The sequence below is a fragment of the Rattus norvegicus genome, chromosome 20, assembly GCF_021556685.1.
Source record: "Rattus norvegicus strain SHRSP/BbbUtx chromosome 20, alternate assembly SHRSP_T2T, whole genome shotgun sequence".
Lineage (NCBI taxonomy): Eukaryota > Metazoa > Chordata > Mammalia > Rodentia > Muridae > Rattus > Rattus norvegicus.
The window spans coordinates 43,916,070-43,930,985 of record NC_141553.1 but is presented as its reverse complement, the minus strand read 5'-3'; the positions used below and the strand labels follow the sequence as shown (position 1 = coordinate 43,930,985).

At 41.1% G+C, this 14,916-nt stretch overlaps 1 pseudogene; it reads left to right on the top strand.

The window, feature by feature from the left end:
- Nucleotides 1-12,170: 12,170 nt before the first annotated feature.
- Setdb2-ps1 (SET domain bifurcated histone lysine methyltransferase 2, pseudogene 1) lies at nucleotides 12,171-13,319 on the top strand (annotated as a pseudogene).
- The last annotated feature ends 1,597 nt before the right edge of the window (nucleotides 13,320-14,916 follow it).

Genomic DNA, 14,916 nt, shown 5'->3' with positions numbered 1-14,916 from the left:
TAAACAATCCAGGGAAGCTGCCATTGCTGGTTTTAAAAGCTTTCAGAGGCTGGAGAAACTGTGGATTTTTTTTTAATGTATGTGCTCCCTCTAGTGGTCAAACAAGTCTTTGACGATTTCTCCACTACGTTCTGTGTTTTATATTGAAAAGATGTTAATGAATTAACTTTAAATGAATTTTCACTATAGCACTTTCTCTTGCTTGCTACTGAATAGACTCCATGAGATTCACGATGAGCCTCAAATGCTATTATTGTCATAATTTGTAATTATCAGTTTTCAGTAGTGTTTATTGAGTTTCAGAGTACACCAAAATGTAATTATCACCTAGTGTGTATGAGCTAATTTACAATAACTGTTCCAAGAAAGTGAGGTGATCAGTTTTCACTCTAAAGTGTATTCATTGATGAATCCACAGGCTCTTAAAAACGATTTTTAAAATGTGAATATTTCACCATAATCCCATCATGCCTTGCAGGAAGAAGTCACCCTAGGCACAGTCGGCTAAAGTCACCTCCAAAGCCCCATCTGTCTTAGTTACTGTTCTATTGCTGTGAAATAACTCCCTGACCATGGCAACACTTATAATTGAAGCTGGCTTACAGTTCAGAGGTTTAGTCCATTATGGTCATGCTTTGAAACATGGCGGTGTGTAGGCAGACATGGTGCTGGGGAAGGAACTGAGAGGGAATCCCACATCTGAATCCTCAGGCAGCAGGAAGAGACAGAGAGCAGACCACTGGGACTGGCTGGAGCTTCTGAAACCTCAAAGCCCACCACAGTGATACACTTCCAGTTAGGCCACACCTACTCCAACAAGGCCACTTGTCTGGATCATTTCAAATAATGCCACTCCCTATGAGCCCTCGGGAGCCATTTTCATTCAAACTACCACACATTCTAAGACAGGGTCAGGCATTGCTGGGGAGGAAGGAGTGAGAAGAAGGACCAATGTCCTGAGCCATACATGCTAGGCTTCATATTTTATACCTGGTTTCTCACTTAAAACCCTATTCCAATCCGTTTCTATACACACACCCACACACACCGCACGTACTACACACATAACACACACATATCACATCACATACACATAAACACATTCCATACACATCACATACACACACATATACACACACACCACACATACCATATATATACCACACACACCATATACACTCATATACACCACACACACATACTACACATACAACACACACATTCCACACACATCACATACACATACCACATATACACACATACCATATATACACCACACACACACTCAAACACACCATATACACTCATATACAACACACACATTCCACACACATCACATACACACACCACATATACACACATAATACACATACCATATATACACCACACACACACACTCAAACATACCACATACACTCATATACAACAAACGCACACATACTACACATACAACACACACACATCACATACACACATTCCACACACATCACTTACACACACCATATATACACACATACTACACATATCATATATACACCACACACACACTCAAACATACCACATACACTCATATACAACACACACACACACATACACACACACAACACACACACACACACACACACACACACACACACACACACAATCTTCCAAATCACAATAAGGCAGAGCGATGAAGTAGACCCCAGCTCTACCTTTAAGGTGCTCAGATTCAAACAGGAGAACTAAGAGCCGAATACAGCCTGAACACTAGGACATTTGTCTGCAAAGGAAGAGTTTGGCAGTCTTTACCTTCTCAGAGGAGAGGATTTCCTTCCCGGGATGAAGACGAGGCATCAGCCATGCAGAGGAACATTGCCTCTAAATGGACTAAAGCTGTCCATCAGAGGAATAGGGGTGGGTGAATAGCACATCAAGGGTGTGAACTTGAATGATTCACAGCCCAAAGACATTCAAAGACTTTGAGCATCCCTCGGAGCCTCAGGGACCGAATCTCTGACCTGCATTACCTCTACCTTCTTTATTGGGGGACATAGAGACACACCAGAACTGACCGGGTGGCCATATGGAACGAAAGCAATATAGCTATCTTTAGACACAGGCAGCCTTCTTTCCAAACTCTAGACTGTGCAACCTTACAGCTTGATCTCAGTTAAAATTCAACCGGGCTGCACTGGTACAACCAGGTGCAATTCGGTCTTTTAGTAAAGGCGGTGCCTACGATGAGGAGGAAAGCTAGCGAAATGTGTGGAGGCCAAATGGTTCCTGAAGAGCCCTTAACCCGCATTATGTGTATGGCACACAGGCCTAGGGGTATGGCCTGCTACTGTGAATGCCCAACACCGAGAAGGGCAAGAAGTATAACATGGATTCCTCAAAGTGGGAGGTGTCTGAGTGATTGATTCTCTCTTCCTGTCAAATTGTGCCTTGCTATCAGGGTACTCTGAGGAATATTCTAAACTTCACTGTATAATTTAGTTTATTTTTTACTGGCATGAACCCTCTTTAACTCTGTATACTATTTCATTCAGTATTCTAGTTCAATATTTCTTTTTTTTTTTTTTCCAGGGCTGGGGACCGAACCCAGGATCTTGCGCTTCCTAGGCAAGCGCTCTACCACTGAGCCAAATCCCCAACCCCTAGTTCAATATTTCTAATTCAGTAAATACTCTTTTTCTTTAAATAGGAAAATAACATATTATGAGATTAGAAAAAAAGGGGGACCAAAATAATTCCAAAGATAACTTTCTTTCAAATATTCTTTGTCTTTAAGCCCAGATTGGCCTCATATCCATTAAGCCCAGGCTGACCTTGAACCCAGGACAATCAATCATGTTTCCTCCAGCTTCTGAGTTATAGACATGCAGTACACACCTAGCCAATGGTTGCAATTTAAGACAGATGCCCTGTAATTTTTACCAAGGCTATAAATGTAAAGGGGTCTCAGAGCAGATGCTTCACAACTGTTTTGGGGATTTGAGTTGGAGTTTTGTTTCTTTAAGGCTGTATTTGGTCACTGGAAAGCCACTTAACAGAGTATCTTTCTTTTCTGCTTTCCTTCTTCCTAGTTGGTGTCACCGTCACCAGTGGCCATCAAACTTCTGCCCCGGGACACTTTGGTTGAGTCTTGAGTAGATGTGCCTTCACATAAAGCGTCTCAAATCAAACTGAATTAATCATTTTAACTCGTTCACTAATTTAGCACGTATTCATATGTGTGTGTGTGTGTGTGTGTGTGTGTGTGTGTGTGTGTGTACACATGCCATGGTACATGTGCAGAGGTCACATGGCGACTTGAGGGAGTTGCTCTCTCTTTCCACCACTTGACTTCTGTTCCAGGCATTGAACCTAGGTTGTCAGACTTGGCCACAAGCCCCTCCATCTGTCTTTCTGGGCCCTACTTCTTTGAAATTTCATTCATTCAATTATCTAAGTGGATAAGCATGTGAGATGGAGAAAGGCAAGGGCAATGTGTCTGACTTGGTAACAGGGATTTATTCCTCTCCTTTTTAAAAAAATGTTTTATTTATTTATTATATCTGAGTACACAGTAGCTGTCTTCAGACACAGCAGAAGAGGGCATCAGACCTCATTACAGATGGTTGTGAGCCACCATGTGGTTGCTGGGATTTGAACTCAGGACCTCAGGAAGAGCAGTCAGTGTTCTTAACCACTGAGCCATCTCTCCAGCCCCTCCTCTCCTTTTCTAAGGTATCTTTTCTAAAGGTAGATTAAAAAAAAAAGTCTTGGCATCAGAATTCTGTTCAAACAACACTGCTAAAAACTTTGTTATCAAAACTATTTTCAGAAACAAACACACAGCAGGCATCCTTTACTACATGGTGGGAAGTTTCCCTGTTGAATAGGCCTAGGCCAACATTTTTTTTGTTTGTTTGTTTGGTTTTTTGTTTGTTTGTTTGTTTTTTGATCAGATGAACTCTTACAGTAAAACTACAGTTTGCTTCTCTCTTCTCATTAATTATTTGGAAAAATACAAAGGCATTTCCATAGTGATTCCTTCCAACTTAACTACCAGCATAAAGATATTCTTGCTGATACTCTGTCTTCTTAATGGCTGACACTAATAACGTTAATATAATTTACTTTATCAAGTGTTCTATTCATCAGTTCTAAATTGGGACGCCTGACAGTTCATTAATAAGGAATCCAGTTTGTAGATGCCTGTGTGTAAACGCTTTCCCTGATTACTGTTATCACTGTATGGGGAGGAATGGGAATTGATTTCACTGGACAGAAAGATAGAAATGATGGCTTTCTTTCCCAAATCCTCAAAGCAATGGAAAGGTGTGGGCTTTTAAATTTGAGCCAGGCATAGAAGTACACATGTGTAATCCTAGTTTCCAAGAGGCGAGGCAGGGGGATTGATGTACTTCAAGCTACATCAGATTCTGTCTCAAAACAAAGAAAGATTTGTACTTTTTGTGCATTTATTACTTGATCCATCTTCTGATGTCCTGGGATGATTTATTAGTCATATGCTAGTTTATACCTTGGACACTGATTAATTTGGGCTCTATATTTATAAATATTTTCACAATTTTGTTTTCTCTGCCTTAAGAGTCTGATATTTTTATTTGATTGTGGGAAAGGGGCTTCAGACTTTGCTTTCGAAAGCTTTCATTCCCGTTTGTCTTTTGTTTTGCTGGGAACTGGCTTCCAGCTGGGCAGGCTTTAGTTTTTGGTATATCTGTTTGATTGCTTGATTGTTACAGGGTTTTACGTAGCCCAGGCAGGTCTGCAACTCCTTAATCAACCAAAGGTGACCCGAACTCTTGCTTGCCCCTGACTCCACCTCCCCGCCAAGTGTGACTTACAACCATTTGCCACCACGCTCAGCCCTGGATGTGGCTTTGTCTCTGTCCCAGGGTAAGAGTGCTATTTCAGTATCACCTTATTTAGATGCTTTCTAAGAAGCCATCATTCTTGTCTTCCTCTCTCTGTGTATGAGGGATCCTCCTCTGTACTTTCAAAATGTTTACCTTTTACCACTCATTTTAGCTAGTTTAATAGGTACGCTCTGTAAGATTTTTTTCTCTCTTTAAAAATGTTAACACACTGTTGTGGTTTGCCCTGGAGTTATCTGTATTTTGATGCTAATTGCACCTCCCCAAGGGCAGCTGCCTAGTCACCCTACTCAGGACTCAGGTGACTTCACCAGAACCTTCTCCACATTTAATCTGTAAAATACAGGTGAGGACAGGTACAGGATAGAAGGAGGCAGGTCATTGGACGAGAAGGAAGGATGGGCGGGAGAAAAGGAAGGACAAGGAGGAGACACAGAAAGGAAGAAGAGACAGGAGGGACAGAGAGCGTAGCCACAGCGTAGAGAAAATGGAAGCTGACGTGCTAAGTTCTACTGTGTTTATTTACAGGTTTTATTAATGTTCTTAAGGGATGAATGTGTACTGGGCTTTGTATGTTTAGATGGGCAATTATATCTTATCAGTTGGGTCAAAGGTTATTGTGTTGTGTGTTCTTTCACGTAGCGATTTAAGTGTAAGAGAGTGTGCAGCGCCTAGAGACATTGGGCCGCCTTGGAGTTGGGGTGTGTGTTTCTGGCATGGAAACCTGCCTTGGGAACTGGATAGGTAGAAAGATGGCTGCCAGGCTCAGAGAGAGGCCTTCGGCAGTGTGATATGGGATAGAGCAGAGCGGGTGAGACACTTTCCTGACTGAGACTTAAGATATCCAGCAGATACCTTGGGGCACTGTGGTGTTGGACCTAGTGGGGGATAAAAGACAGCGTTTTTATTTTTTATTTCTTATATTTTTACAACAACAACAACACACACACACACACACACACACACACACACACACACACACATCTTTGCACAAAGTCAGAAAAGCATGCCTAATTACCTGGTACTGGGTCCGAGCTGCCCAACCTGAAAACCAGGGTCCTGGGAAGATCGGCAAGCATTCCTAACCACTGGGCCATTCTCCAGCTGCCTCACCTTTCGTATTTGGGGAATCACTGAACTTCTTGGTGTGAGGACTTATGGTTCCCATAACTTTAGCAATTACATATTCAGTTATTTTCTCTCTTTTGGGAACCAGAATCACAAGATGGTTAAGCGAGTGGCTGCCCAAAGCAGATTGATTCCTCACACTTTCCTCCTTTTGTTCCAGATATTATCTCTTTAGGATACATACTGAGTAGCTTCAATTTCTATGGCATTGTATTAGTCAGGGTTCTCTAGAGGAAAAGAACTGAATGAATGACTCTATGTATAGATACAGGAAGGGGTTTTATTAGAATGTCTTGTAGACTGTGGTCCAGCTAATCCAATATTACTGGCTACCTACAGGAAGTCCAACAATTGTCCATGAGTCCGGATGTATACACTGGAATTCTGAAGAAGTTGGTTCTAATGCTATTGAATGAATGGAGTTGCCCACCAGGGTGACATCATGAGGTCAGAGAGAGACTTCCAACCTCCACGTACTTTTGTATAGACTGCCTGTAAAAGGTGTTGTCCAGATTAAAGGTGGATCTTCCCACTTGGAAAGAACTGAATTAAATGTGGGTCTTCCCACCTCAAATGATTTAATTAAGAAAACATTCTTCACAGGTGCACCCAGGTTCTTGGATTTCCTTCCAGATGTAGTCAAGTTGACAACTAAAATTAGCCTTCACAGTCATCCTCAAATACACTAATCTTTTCTTCTTCAGTCTAGAACCTGTTCTTAGTCCCATATATTTTTTCCTCAGGTAAACTTTTCCTCCTCTGAAGTTCTGTTTGAGTCTCCTTTATGCCTTTGATGCCAGGGTCAATCCTTCCTGTACTTGCTTAATCTGGTAATAAGGTTAAAATTCTCTCCCAACATTCTTATTTATTCTTAATTTTGTATTTATCATATTTATCATCTTTTGACTGTTTTTCTTTTTTTTTTTTTTTTTTTTTTTGGTTCTTTTTTTCGGAGCTGGGGACCAAACCCAGGGCCTTGCGCTTCCTAGGCAAGTGCTCTACCACTGAGGTAAATCCCCAACCCCTTGACTGTTTTTCTATTTATTTTGGCTTGCTATTCTTCTGTTTGTCAGATGCTAAATTTTGTGTAATTAGAAGCTATAGTTTTGTAAATACTTTTAGGATTTCTTTGAGCTGCACTAACTTGGGGAAATAGCTTGATTTCCCACACTTGGCTGTTGGGTTCAGAGCAGCTGTTAGTGGGTGCTGGTATTCTGACAAATCTACCTATCAACACATGGATTGCGTGGTTTTCTAGTCCAGTGTGAGAAGCCTGAACTATCTCCAGCTTCATTTGGGCATCAAGAATTGTTCCCTCTCCTTTTGAATGATTCTCTTCCAATCTCATTTTCTTTCTTTCTTGTTGTTGTTGTCAGGGTCCAGGAGTCACCTCACAAACCACAGAAACACTGACCTCCATCAGACAGGGATAGTCTGTGCATACACCTCAGGACTGATTGTTCAGGACCACAGTACAGACTTGGAAGCTAAACTGTGACACTGAGTCAAAGTCCTATAGGGCTTTTTAAGCCTAAAATCTATAAACATCTTTGCCAAATTTTTCTACCAGTTAGTCTTTAGGATTAGGGTATTTCCTTAGGAAACATGGCTTTGTTGTACACTTACCCTGCTCCATTGGTTGGAGTATTCAACTGTGACAGGGGACTTGCCTTGTCTAAAATACTTGGCAACCAGGATAGGATTTGTCTTATTTAACGTTCATATCTTAACTTGCCAATGAGAATGTCAGTTACTTATATACTTGTCTCTTTCTGCCAAGTAGGATGTCAGTTTCCAGGAGAGTCTTGGGAACTTAAACTTTACTCAACCCCTACTCAAAATGGAAGTCGTATTCGAAATAGTTTCTTATATTGGTGCAAGCATCTCTCTTATCAACTTGTTGGGGTCTAGGAGTTACCTCACAAACCACAGGAACACTAATCTCAGTCAGATAGGGATAATCTGAGTATACACCCCAGTTCTGATTAATCAGTGTCACAGTTCAGACCTGGGAGCTGAACCATGACATAGAGTCATCCCAGGGGCAGCTTATAAAAGCAAATACCATAATATCTCATACACAGGTGGAGGAAGTGCTGCCTGGTGGTTGGTCCAAGCTTATTATGACTAGCTATACAAGGTAGTTCTGTTTCGTGTTGTGACTGGTTTCCAAGAGCACAGAATATAACAGAATATGCAATCAACTTGGGCATGAGAAAGCAGTAACAACATATGAGAAAGTTTCCTTATAACAATAGTAACAGTGCAAAACAGCAGACTAGACAAGTAATAGTTACCTAGACCTTAACATTCTACCTAGGCTTTAACAAGCTGTTGTTTTGTTTGCTTGGCTGGTCGTTTAGTTGGTTGGCTTTGTTTTCTGACACAACTTTAAATGGCCCAGGATGAGGTTAAATTTGCTCTGAAGCTGAAGGTGGTCTTGGACTTCTGGTCCTTCTATCTCTTCATAGCAAGTGTGTACTACCTTGCCTAGTTTTTATTGAGTGCTTCAAATACCTTCAGCCATACAGCTATCTCACTAGCCTAATTAGCATAGTTTCCATGTTCAGCCATGTTTTAACATGCATTGCTTCTTTTAAAGGCCTAGAACAATATGTTGATGTCTTCATTGATAAACATTCAAATTACTTTTGTTTTGTTTCCCTCCCCCCTTTCATTCTCACTACAGATGACTCCCAGATCCTTAAGCAAATTATATACCAAAGACCCTAAAAGTCAACAGAAAACTCTTAGAGAGTAGAAATACTTTCAGCAAAGTAGCAAAAATACAAATGAACATTTAAAAAAAAACGAGTAGCTATACTGCATAGCAATAATGAACTTGTCAAGAAAGATATCATTCGCAAAGCAATTAAAAAATAAAACAAACAAATGAGTAAAGATAAATCTAACGAAGAAGGCCAAGGATATCTACAGTGAAAACATCAAAACATTAAAGACAGATATTGAAAAAGACACTAGGAGGTGAAAGACTCCCCATGTCCATGGGCTGGCAGAATTCATACTGTAAAAATGGCTGTATTACAACACTGAACATTTAATACAATTATCATCAGAATTCCAATTACTCTCTGGATGGCCAAAAAACTATTCAAATTCGTGTAGAAGCATGAAAGGCTGTGAATAGACAAAGCAATCCTAAGGATAAAGTGCAATGATGGAGTCACCAAAAGACCTGACATTAGTCGGGTGGAGCCGTGCATACCTTTAATCTACCTTTAATCTCAGCAGGAAGCAGGAAGCAGTAGGCAGAGATCTGTGAATATGAGGTCAACTGATCTACATAGTGAGCTCCTGGCCAGCAGAACTACAGAGAGAGAGAGAGAGAGAGAGAGAGAGAGAGAGAGAGAGAGAGAGAGAGAGGGAGGAAGAAGGAGGAGGAGAGGAGAGGAGAGAAGGAGAGAGAAGAGAGAGAGATCCTATTTAAGAAAAACAACCAATATCCAACTATACTGCAAAAATAGATACATGAGTCAATGAAACAGAATACAGGTCCTAGAAAAAAAAAACCCATGGTGAAATCCTACACTGGAAAATTACAATTCCTTCAACAAATTGTTCCAAGAAACCAAGTAGCCACGAAAAGAGGGTTTATCCCTTTGCCTTAACCCTGTAAAACGTTTTATTCAGAATAGATGAAAGACTTTAATTTTTTCAACCTTTTAATTTTTTAATTAAAGATTGTTTCATGAGGAAACAAAGTATTTTATGCAGACCTAGGGATTCGAACTCAGGTCCTCCTGCTTTCACAGTAAGCACTTTACCCTCTGAACCATAACAAAGTATTTTGTAAGAGACAAGAACAAACAGACCTCTGAAAATGATGACAGTGATAGTTTTTTCTAGAACATTATTAATTCTTCAGTTCTTTCAATAAAAAACATTTTTTTATAGGTAAGGAAACTAAGGATTCAGGATTTCTTTAATAAACAGATGCATGACAGCTTTGTAATTTCTTTGTTTTACCATTGAACTTCATGGATTCTCCTACTTCTGAATAATACTCAAGGAATATAACTTGTTGCTTTCATTAAATATTTTTTAGATTATTTTATTTATTTATATTTCAAGTGTTGTCTCCCTTCCTGGACATTCTCCGAAAACCCCTACCCTATCCCCTCTCCACTTTACCTCTAAGAGGGTGCATCCAGAGCCCCCACTCCCACCTCTCCCCTCTAACATCCCCCTTCACTGGAGCAATAATCCTCCACAGGAACAAATGCTTCCCCTCCTGTTGATGCCAGATAAGGCAGTCCTCATATGTAGTGGGAGACATGGTCCCCAACCCCATATGTACTCTTTGGTTGGTGGTTTAGTCCATGGGGTGGGGGGTGGGGATCTGGGTAGTTGATTCTGTTGTTCTTCCTATGAGGTTGCAAACCCCTTCAATTCCTTCAGTCCTTTCCCTAACTCTTCCATGGGGATCCCCATGCGTAATCTGAGGGTTGGCTGTGAGCATCTGGAAAGACTTTAAGATTTGAACCTCTGAAATTGCTGGAGAAAAACATAGGCAGATCACTTCCTGATATAGGAATAGGTAAGAATGTTCTGAAAAGGGTTATAATTGAAAGGAAAATGATCCTAAGAATGAACAAATGAGAATGCACAAAATTGAAAAGCTTTGGACAAACAAACAAAAAACCCAGGAACAACCTACAGAAGGAAAGAAAAATCTTGCTAACTATGTATATAAAAGATTAAACCTAAACACAGAAGTGTCATGGGAATCAGATACACCACACCTGGCCATACACTGAGTAATACCACAGAGCTGCTCACTACGATTTCCTTATTTATGCAGCATTAACCACAAAACTCAAAATGTAAAACCTGTCTATCCCATGATTGGACTAAGAAAGTATGGAGACCCTGGCTTCTGTGGAGCCACAGCGTGCTTTTAAAGTAGGTCTCCATCCCAGTGGCCTCAGGCTGCATCTCTTATATACTCAGGGTGCCCTGACAGACTGGAGATTTGGGTCTAGTAGTATCTTGGGTCAAAATGGGTGTGAGGTGCTAAAACTCACTGAAGGACCCAGAGACTATTTTGCATGCCAGATGTTACACTGAGCCTGTGACTGTAACCACAGCCTTTCTTGATAGTAGACTGGCCTCACTGGGTCTGAAGTTTTGTGTCCTGCCTTGGTTAGAGAATCCAGTGCTGACCAAGATTTTGACTCCATCTGGTCACACCAGTGTGCAGCGTAGATCCCTATACTTGATCTTTGATGGAGATTGGTGCTAGAGAGGAAAGAAATTAAGGAACATGGATAATATTTCTTAAAAGTCAGGGTATAAAAAATAGAATATGAAAAAATAATTCTAAAAGCACAGAAAAAATGACAACTCATAGACAAAGGCAGAAACATCAGAACTTTTCATGAGCAACTATGAAGGCAGGGAGAACATGGGACGAATTATTTCAAGCTCTAAAAGTGAACACCTGTGAAGCACCAATGCTATAACCTGCAAAGCTATCTTCCAGCATTGATGGTGACACAAAGGTCTTTCAGGACAAACACAGATTAAGGCTGTTGACTGTTGACGACCACCAAACCAGCAGTGCAGAAAGTTCTTAGCAGAATCCTTTAGAGGTGGTAAGATGATTGAAAACCTAACTACAGGGGGTTGGGGATTTGGCTCAATGGTAGAGCGCTTGCCTAGGAAGCACAAGGTCCTGAGTTCGGTCCCCAGCCCCGGGGGGAAAAAAAAGAAAGAAAACCTAACTACAGAAAAATTACTGTACTTGATTTGCAGCTCAGTAATACTGATAATTACCTCTCTCTTTTGGTTACATGCAGAGCACCTTTAATATCATGAAATTTCTATGAAATGGGGAATTCTGCTTTCTTTGGAGACTCGGTTGTGTCACGTGATATTTTACTGAAAACTGTCTTATGAGAGGATGTTTTTGGTGAAGCAAACACATGAGAGAGTGCTTTGCTGAGAACAGAGCCATGGTGCTTTTCTGAAAGCTGCCTGGAAAGGGGACGTGTGCTGTTTTGCTAGAGCAGACACTTGAGAGGATAAGTGATGTTTGGAAAGGGTACAAGGGTAACCCAACAGGCAGTGGACAATGCTGTGTGGCACTGCTTTGCCTTGGCTCTCTGTGATGGCCTTCGGTGGGCTTTGCTGACACTGTTTTTTCTTCCATAATACTGTGGCCTTGGCATTTATGAGTGCGACCTGTTCTGCAAGTGTAACCGACAGATGTGTCAAAACCGCATCATCCAGCATGGCCCCCGGGTGAGGCTACAGGTGTTTAAAAGTGAGAAGAAGGGCTGGGGAGTGCGCTGCCTGGATGACATTGACAAAGGGACATTTGTGTGCGTTTATTCAGGAAGGTTACTGAGCAGAGCCACTCCTGAGAAAACTAATATTGGTGAAAATGAAAGTGAGCAACAGCGCATTGTGAAGAATTCATTCTCTAAAAAGAGGAAAATAGAAGTTGTATGTTCAGATCGCCAAACACACTGTGAAAGTCCTAAAACTGAGGGATGTCCTCCTAAGTTTAGCAGTGATCTCGAAGAGCCCGTCGTGGAAATGAACAATAGGAATATTTCAAGAACTCAGCGTCATTCAGTCATTAGAAGACCTAAATCCAAGACAGATGTTTTTCATTACAATGAGAAAGACATGGAATTCGTTTACTCAGCTTCTGCCGCCCCAGAAGAGAAGAATGGGTTTAAACCAGCTCAAAAACACCTGAACTCTAAAGCTAGGAGAGCTCACGAGGACTTAAGTTCAAGCCAAGTTGGATATTCTGAAGACAAGCAGCTGACTGAATCAGATGTGATAGATACAACTACACGTAGAGAAGACGCTTCCCCAGCATACGGGTGTAAGCACGCAGCCATATTGAATAGTAAGAACACTAAAAAAGTGCTTGAAGTCCCCATAAAAAAGTCCCAAGAGGAAGCGCCTGCAGCCTCTCAAAGCCAGCAGGTCTTGTGTGGTGAGGAGCTGCCAAGTGAAAGGGCAAAGATTCCATCTGCTTCCCTGGTGCAGCTCAATAAGGAGAGTCTGTTTCTATTGGATGCTTCAAAGGAAGGAAATGTGGGCCGTTTCCTTAGTCATAGTTGCTACCCAAATCTCTGGGGGCAGAATGTGTTTGTAGAAACCCATGACAGGAATTTTCCATTGGTGGCCTTCTTCACCAACAGGTATGTGAAAGCAAGAACAGAACTAACCTGGGATTATGGTTATGAAGCTGGGACCATGCCTGAAAAGGAAATCCTCGGCCAATGTGGGTTTACTAAGTGTCGGAAAAAAAATAATATAACTCTTATATCTGATAGTCATTCATGAAGTGAGCTGATCAGTGTGGAGCTACAGCAGTTGTCAATGAGGTAATGGCTAATGCTTCTGTTTTCCTTGTTCGGGGTATTGATGTTTTGTGTCTACTTTAGTGTCTTAGGTGAGAAACAAAATGAGGACACTTGTATGCACCAAGTATCACATGTTATCACATTTATTTGACTTTACCCGAGTAGAATGTAAATAATATATTTTATGTACCTACCACTGTATAATTTATAACTTTTGTGTTTTATATACTAATATAAAATTACAATAGAATTTGTACTTTTCTAAAAAAAAAAAAATACTGTGGCCTTGGTTCACCTTGCCTTCTTTGTTGACTTCATAGAGAAAAACGCACCAAAGATTTTCTCCTCACATTCCAGTGGCTTCGTCCTGCTTCCACAAGGACTTGGGCTGATGGGCAGAGCCCCATGGTTTCTTCTGGAGCAAACTGCCCTTGCTGATTGGTGAATGGTATTTGCGAGTGGATGGCAGCTGACTTGTGTGAACGGAACTGCTGATATCCTGACAGCAAAGATTGGAGTCATCCCAAAGCACTATTTATAAAAAGGTCCACATCTCCCTTTGCCTCATCACCTTTCTTTCCACCACCTCTGGTGTGTGATGGGAAAGGAGGTTAAAGCACCTATTACAGTAGTAAAACAACTCAAGCTTATCCCTGACTAGCTTATAAATAAGTGAGACTCAGATTATGGTTATTTTGTTTGGGTGTGACAATTACTGGGGGTGACCCCAATCCACTCTTCTAACTGCAAGCCTGACTACATCCCCAGTGGTGTACCCCAGATACTTACAGTTTCTCCTGGCCATGTATTCACCGTTCCTCTTCCCTCTTGGCTGCTTCTTCCTCTTCCTCTTTCCTCCCTGTCTCTCCTCCTCCAACTGCTAACCCACCTACCCCTAGTCCCTCTAGTAATTGGCTGTCACCAATAGATTAAAATCAAGGAACAAGGTTTGCACAATAAAAGTTTGTAAACAGGAGGAGTTCCTTGTAGGCCTTGATCTTTGGGTATATAATTTAGCATTGAGATACATAGCAATAGACCAAACCTCAACAGGAGATTCTAGGTTTAATGAATATATTATATGCATATGTTATATAAGCATGAAAGGAGAAGAGGGACTACTTCAAGGGAGGAAGAATATTGGCCAAAAGAGAGGGCCCAGGAAAGTACTACAGGTGAGTATGAACCACTTACACTGAGATACATGAATGAAAATGCCAATGGGTTGGGGAAATATTTGAGTCACACATCTCTTAATAGTGAATATCCAAAATGTACAAAGAATTAAATAGAAAAACAAACAGCCCAATTTTAAAATAAGCAGTGAATAGGAGACTTATTTCTTCAAAGAAGGCATTAAAATTGGCCAATGGAGACAGTGAGTGGTTTGAATATTTGTTCAGCATCATTAATAAATAAGAGGAGGAAAATCAAAAACACCAGGCAAGGATGACCTTACATCTGCTGGGATAACTGTCCTCAAAAGGTCAAAACATAACAAGGCAGACATGGCGGTCTCACCACTGGAAAGGCTGAAAACACAGGATCATGGGTTAAGGTCAGCTCAGACTGCATTG